The 6329-nt window shown below is 42.3% G+C and overlaps 1 protein-coding gene across 3 annotated transcripts in view; it reads left to right on the top strand.

Annotated features, from left to right (window-relative positions):
• PDE1C (phosphodiesterase 1C) overlaps positions 1-6329 on the top strand; it is a 376897-nt gene that overhangs the window by 59336 nt on the left and 311232 nt on the right. The window lies entirely within an intron of this gene.

Raw genomic sequence — 6329 nt, 5'->3', positions numbered from 1 at the left:
GCCTTTTGCCAATATATACCTTTGAAATGTATAGATACCCTGCAACTTTTGTCTGGGTTGGTTTTCCATTCTGCTGTCTGTATTTTCTTCTGCCCAAGAAACTTGCCTTGATACACAGCTGCTCTAAATCCTTTTGCTGACTTTTGGCATGAGCTCACTGAGACTTTTACAGAACTTTTGTTTTTGAACCTTATCTCAGGAAAGCTTGGGCTTCAGGATTGCAGGTTGCCGACTTGCTAGCTGTATTTCCTTCCGATGAGCCCAGAACACGAAGCCAAGGCTCCCAAGGGTTGTTTCCAATATTTCTTTGTTTACTTAGCCAGTGTTTCCAAATTCTGTAACCTTTTGCCATTTCTCAGTTTGTGTAAAGAGGTATGTAACTGTTCTTGTTGCCTCTCAAACACAAAAAGCAAAATTGCTGGGGCAGGGAAAGATGCAAGGAGAGATTAGGATTTTTAGGACTGGTTGGTGTAGCTGTTTGAAGAGTGCAGTTTATTGTTTGTGTTCACTGTTTAGGGAAAAGTAGGGCTTCTTAAAGCGACAGGTGTATACGTGTTTTTCCAAGAGACCTGCTGTGCAAAAAGTTAAAAGCTGAGCAGACCAGTCTGCTATAACTGTGTATCTCCTTAAGCTGCATTATATAAATCCCTATAGGTCTTAGAAACAAAGCAAGCTTACATCCCATTTTAATGGTTAGATGAAATTTAAGTTAAAATTTATGGAGAACATACTTGTAATAATCAGTCGATACAAATTCCCCTTAAATACCTTTAAGATGACAGAGATGTTACTTCCTTGCAGCTGTGAAATCAGGAAAGTTTTTCCTGAGCTGTACTAGTGTAATTGGGTCACAGTTTTATCTAATAATAAACAAGATTTTTATTGGTGTGGGAGGAGTTACCTGTTTATTCCTCTGCTTTATGGAAAACTTGTTTTGCAAACATTAACATCATGAAACACAAAACTTGCTGAAAAAAAATTGGAGATGGAAATGTAAGTTTCATTAAAATATCTTCAATTTTTTTTTCTCTAAAGGCAAGGGGGTAGCCCCTCCACAGATTAAGTTGCCACATGCTCACTTTTGAACTCCCTATCTTAATCTCTCCCCCTCTCAGCATTGTTACTAGTCCTGATATTTCATCAGTTTGTGTCAGTCTGGAGGACAAACATTTCCCTTTTGAGCCTAGGCACATTATCTGAAGATGCTGAACATTTATAACTGTGCCTGATTATTTTTTTCTGTTTGTGAACAAACCAACAGGATTGCTGTTTTTGTTGCTCTGCTGTCTTTATTGCTATTCATGTTCACAAAACAACTAGGCCAAATTTTAGTTCAAATGACTCAGGTTTAGGATTGCAGCTTTTTCTGCTTCCTAGGACAGTTGTTGCATAGGAGTTCCTGTGCTATTTTCTTCTATTTGGTGCACACAACCAGTATTGATTCTGTGATCTGTGCATTATATAACACTTATTTTTATGTCTGGGCGAGTGTGCATTGGATTGACTCACATAACCATGAAAACTCTGTAAACGTGCTACCTAGTATTACCAGCACTGTGTGGTAGACAGATCTGCATGATTGATGTACTTGTTAATCTTTATACTGAAGAAAATGAACGTGCCCAAAAGATTCCACAGCAACATTAACGTGTCAGGGATGGGCTTCAACTTCTTTATTCCATCAGATGAGACTTCTGTGTAGGTATCTAGTCTGGGATATCTAGAAGTTCTTGGGAAATGCTGAGCTACTGCATCTGCTGCTGAAGTGTCAGCTGGGAGAGAAGGGTGATACCCTTGAAGAACAGAGTAGTACCAGGTTGCGACATAGGAGTTTCCCTTTGGGTGCAAAAGAGAATATTTTGCAGTGATTTACCCTTATACTAACTGCTAAGAAAGGGTGATCTTCACAGTGTTTTGAAAAATGATCACTTGCAATGAGACTTAATGAAAATTTTAATGAAAAGACTGGGGTCTAACATCAGACGTGGGAGGATGTGGGCATGGAAGAAGGCTGGTGCAGGAAGAGCTGCTTGCTGATGGCTTGCAGTGTTAGACAGCCTCGTGTCTCTGGAGACGGTCAACAGCTGTTCACACAGCAATGCAACCTAGAGCACCTTCTCACCTCCTTTAATTTTCACCTTGGTTACTTACAGCGCTGGTGGTGGGAAGGAGAGCTGTGGAAACTGTGCTTCCCAAGGACTTCACAGATCCCTGTGGAAGAAGGGCATGTGCCGTAACAGAAAGGCAAATATATGTCAATATTCAATAGCTTTTTTCTGTGCAAGGAAACAAGGCAGTTGCAAATCCCTTTCCTCCATATACCAACCTTTTGCCAGAGACCCTGAGGAAGGCTGAGTTGTGCTGCTCTCTGCCCACTGAGGATTTCTGTGCGGGTTTAGATATTCTGCTTTTACAGACTTTTTGCACTGGCAGTGTGATGTAAAGGGACTATAGCGGAGCCACAGTGTGAGCCATTTAGTGGGACCATTCAACACAGGCATCATGCAATTTATTTTGCTCTAGAAAGTTCGATGCGTCTCAGGTGAAGACTTCAAGATCTTTATTTGCCATGGTCTATGTCAGCAAATTTCAGAGTCCATGAAGTTATGTATACACAAGTTACTGTATTTGAGCTGTCGCTTAACGTTGGCTGAATTTTCCTCCACTAAAAGTAAAACATAACAGAACGGCACCCAAGTTTAAAGGAAAGTAAGTAAAGAGTTAAGGCCTATTTTTCTTTTTCTTTTTTTTGTTCTGCACCTTGTCTCATTGCTCCTGTGCAAATGAAAAGCTATTGAATCAGAACGCCAGTGTGTTATTTACTGACTTTGCTGCTGTAATTGACTAAAGGTGCAAGACAGAGAAGCATCCACTGTCTTTAAAGCTGGGAAAATGGTAAACACAAACATTAAGAAGAAAATAGTTTCTTTCTGCATTTATCACCTTCCTATGACTAAGACCTAACTTAATTAAAGCTCCCACTCTCTGCTTTTCATATCTAGAAGCACCTGGCAACACTGTTTTGTCCCGTCCAACTTATCTTACAAATTTATTTTTATAGATTAGAATGAAATGAAGTGCTGCGGAGTTCTGCTGTAACTCAGGCGTTACTGGGGAGGAGAGACGTGGCACTGAAACACTTAGTCGAGCTCACAGTAGTTGTTTCTAAATCTTGCTGGAAGGTTTCTTTGGGAGGACACTGTCTCCATTTTGCATGCAAAAGCTCTCCCAGCAGTTATAACGGAAGATCCAAGTTTTGCTTGGTGGTGCTGCTGGGCCTTATTTTGAAATAATTCTTTTAAAATAATGCTTTAACAATTCTTTAATGCTGCTGGAGTTTCTCATCTTGCAGTTCACTACTTTGAAACCCATTGCAACATCTCTTTCAACATCACAGGCGGAACAGCCAAAGGAGTTCTTGCTGCTTGTCCCTCTGACAGATCACTTCAGAAATCCCTTCTTTGTTTTGGTCAAAGAAAAGGTGGCGTGTGCACTGTGTTGGTCTGAGTTGGGGTGGGGAAGGTTGGAATCAAACTAAATACTGAACTCAGCTTTATCAGGATGAGGAAGAATACCTTCAGCTCTTTCATGTGCTTAACTTCTAAAGAAAATGCTGCTGCAGATTTCCTGTCATTCTTTCTTGAAAGGTTGTCCATTAGGAGCAGAACAGACAGGAATGGGGGTTTTAAGTTATCCTAGAAAGAAACCGGAGACATGTCAACATTTTCATTTTTGTACTGCATTTTGACCAGAGAACTGTGTACATTGCTATAATGTAAATTAACTGTTTTGTTCTTGTGTATTGATTTTCAGCCTTATTGGAGTTTGTCATTCACCTGAGGGCAATGGCACCTTTGCAAACACACACAAGAGGCATTTTTCAGCAGAAGACACCTGTAGGCCCACACGCAGTCCATGTTCACGGAGATTTACTTTTAATTCTGCCTTTAGTTGCCAATAACAAAAAATGTCGTTCTGACTGAAAGCACACTGTAATTACAAGGTGCTGACAAATCTCTCGCTAATTCTGCACATGCGTCACTCATAGCCTTCCTTCTAAAGAGGTCTGGGAGAAATGTCTGTCCGTGGGGTCAGTCCGCTTTTGAGGAGGCATCTCTGCCTGCACACGAACAGTGTCCCTGGCAAAAAGGTTCAAGGGGAATGCACAGCCACCACTCCTGCTGTGGGCTACAGCCTCTCCTTGTCTCTGTGCCTGAACTCTATAATTTTCTTTGTTATGACATAATATAAAAGACTTAAAAAACAATGAAACCCCACAACTTTGCTTCCCCCCTCCCTTCCCTCCCCTGACAGACCTTACTGAGAAGATATTTTCTCAATAAGGGCTGATAGAAGGCACTGATGATTTCTGTGTAAACAGTGGAACGCTGTTGTTTGAAATCTAGGAACTGGGAAATCTCAGTTTATTAATATAATACAAATACTAAGCTTGCAATAGGACATGAGATTTTAAATGTAATTTAAGGAAGTCTGATGTAGTTATAATAGACTACAAAGACTTAAAATCTCTTCTAACTTAGGCCTACCCCCAACAAATTCACCTAAAGAAAGCTGTCAGCAAATAGATGTGTTATTTATTTAGAAATAAAGCTCTAAAGTTATGAGAGGTTTTCTGCTCCCTCCATTGCAAAGCTGTGTTTTAAGCTTCAAACCAGTCTGGTCTCTGTCTGCTCTTCCTGAAAATATACCTGAAAGGAGTCTGCGTAGTTGGGATGCATATGGGTGAGAGACGCAGATGCCTCTGTGTGGGGTGCACAGTCTCTGCCAGTGATGGGCACCAGTAATGCCTGCTGTTGGTACCGAACCTGTAGCTGCTCCTGTAAGGGGTGGAGGTGGCAATTTCTGTGGCACCCACAGGGTCTCAATATTGCACTGACATCTTTGATGTTGCAGGAGTGGACCGCTGTAAGCTAATTAAATGATCTTTAAAAAGACTGCAGTTACAGTTCTTGCGTGGCAAAATGCCTAGCGGTTTTTCATGGAGCTTTGCCCATTTGCCTCTGGATGTTCTACCTTATCACTGCTACCTGCTGCTCACAGCCGTGCTCTGCTGCCTGTTATCTTGGCATCCAGAAACACAGCGAGTGTCTGGGGCTGTCCCCTTCTCTGTCAAGAGCTGTTCTGAGTGAGAGGTTACCACGCAGGGTTGCACACCAGCCAGGTACATCAGCAGCTCAAAAGGATCAGATTCACATTGCAGGTCCCTGTGGCAGGGTCACATCAAAAGTGCTATTTTTTCTTCCTCCTCTTGGATTTATTTCTCAGGGAAGCTGTGAACAGTAAAACTTTTGCAGCATGTTTTGATGTGAGTGAACTGGCATCCCTGTTCTCTGAAGCTGAGTACATGGGGAAAATAACCTCCAGAGCCCTGGGTGAGGGGACATGTTAATGGATAAACTCGTTGTCATCATTGTTGGGAAGTGCACCTTTAATTCACATGGTGTTTTATTTGTTTGTTTATTTTCATTTTTTTAAGGTTGGCAAATTACATATGTCCAGGTCTTGGTGCTCGGTCACCTCTGAATGTAGCTTTAGGACTAATGTCACCAAACGGCCTAAACCCTTCAATGTGTTGGGAAGAAGATTCACTAATGGGAAGTAACTATGAAAGCTGGGCTTATAGGGCAACAGAGCCCTCTTCACAAGGTGCAAATAGGGTGGAAGGTGGAGACACCTGGCTGGAGACGGGGACTCATGTTCCCTTTGGGCCAGATCCCAGACCCACCGTGCTGTTTGTCCCCCTGTTCATCTTCTGTGAGGGAAGGAAGCACAGTCAGTTCTCTTCTAGAGACAACAAATAATTGTTGCTGCCTTCCACAATGGTCCCCATCTTACCGTGGTGAGGAGGAGTGTTGCCCCTGCTTATGTTTTCTGTCTGGTCTTTGGCCAACTACTCTTGCTCCCAGTGCCTTCTGAATTGACGCAGCAAGATTAATTACAAATTTCAGAATTTCTAACCTCCCAAAGCTAAAAAGAAATAAACAGGCATGAACTCTTCTGTGCCTTTTGAGCTGTGTTTTAGGCAGACAGCCAGGCCTGTTCCTGAGCAGGCAGGCTCTGAGTGGGAGCAGCCTTCCCTCACTCACAGCCCCAGCCGGCTCCCTCTCCTGTGTTGAAAGCCCAAGGTCTGCATCCTCCTTCTCGTACTGTTGCTGTGAGGACCAGAGTCTAGGAGCTTCCAAACCTAATTGCCTTTGGGGATTTGGATTTCTGCTGCCAATCTTCTATTTTAAACCTTTGTGCTGTACTAGTTAATCTATTTTCCTGATGTAGTGTAAATGCAAGCTCGTTCTTCTGAGTTCTGTAGC

Source organism: Falco punctatus (assembly GCF_963210335.1).
Source record: "Falco punctatus genome assembly, chromosome: 4".
Classification (NCBI taxonomy): domain Eukaryota; kingdom Metazoa; phylum Chordata; class Aves; order Falconiformes; family Falconidae; genus Falco; species Falco punctatus.
This window is presented reverse-complemented; position numbering and strand designations above follow the sequence as displayed.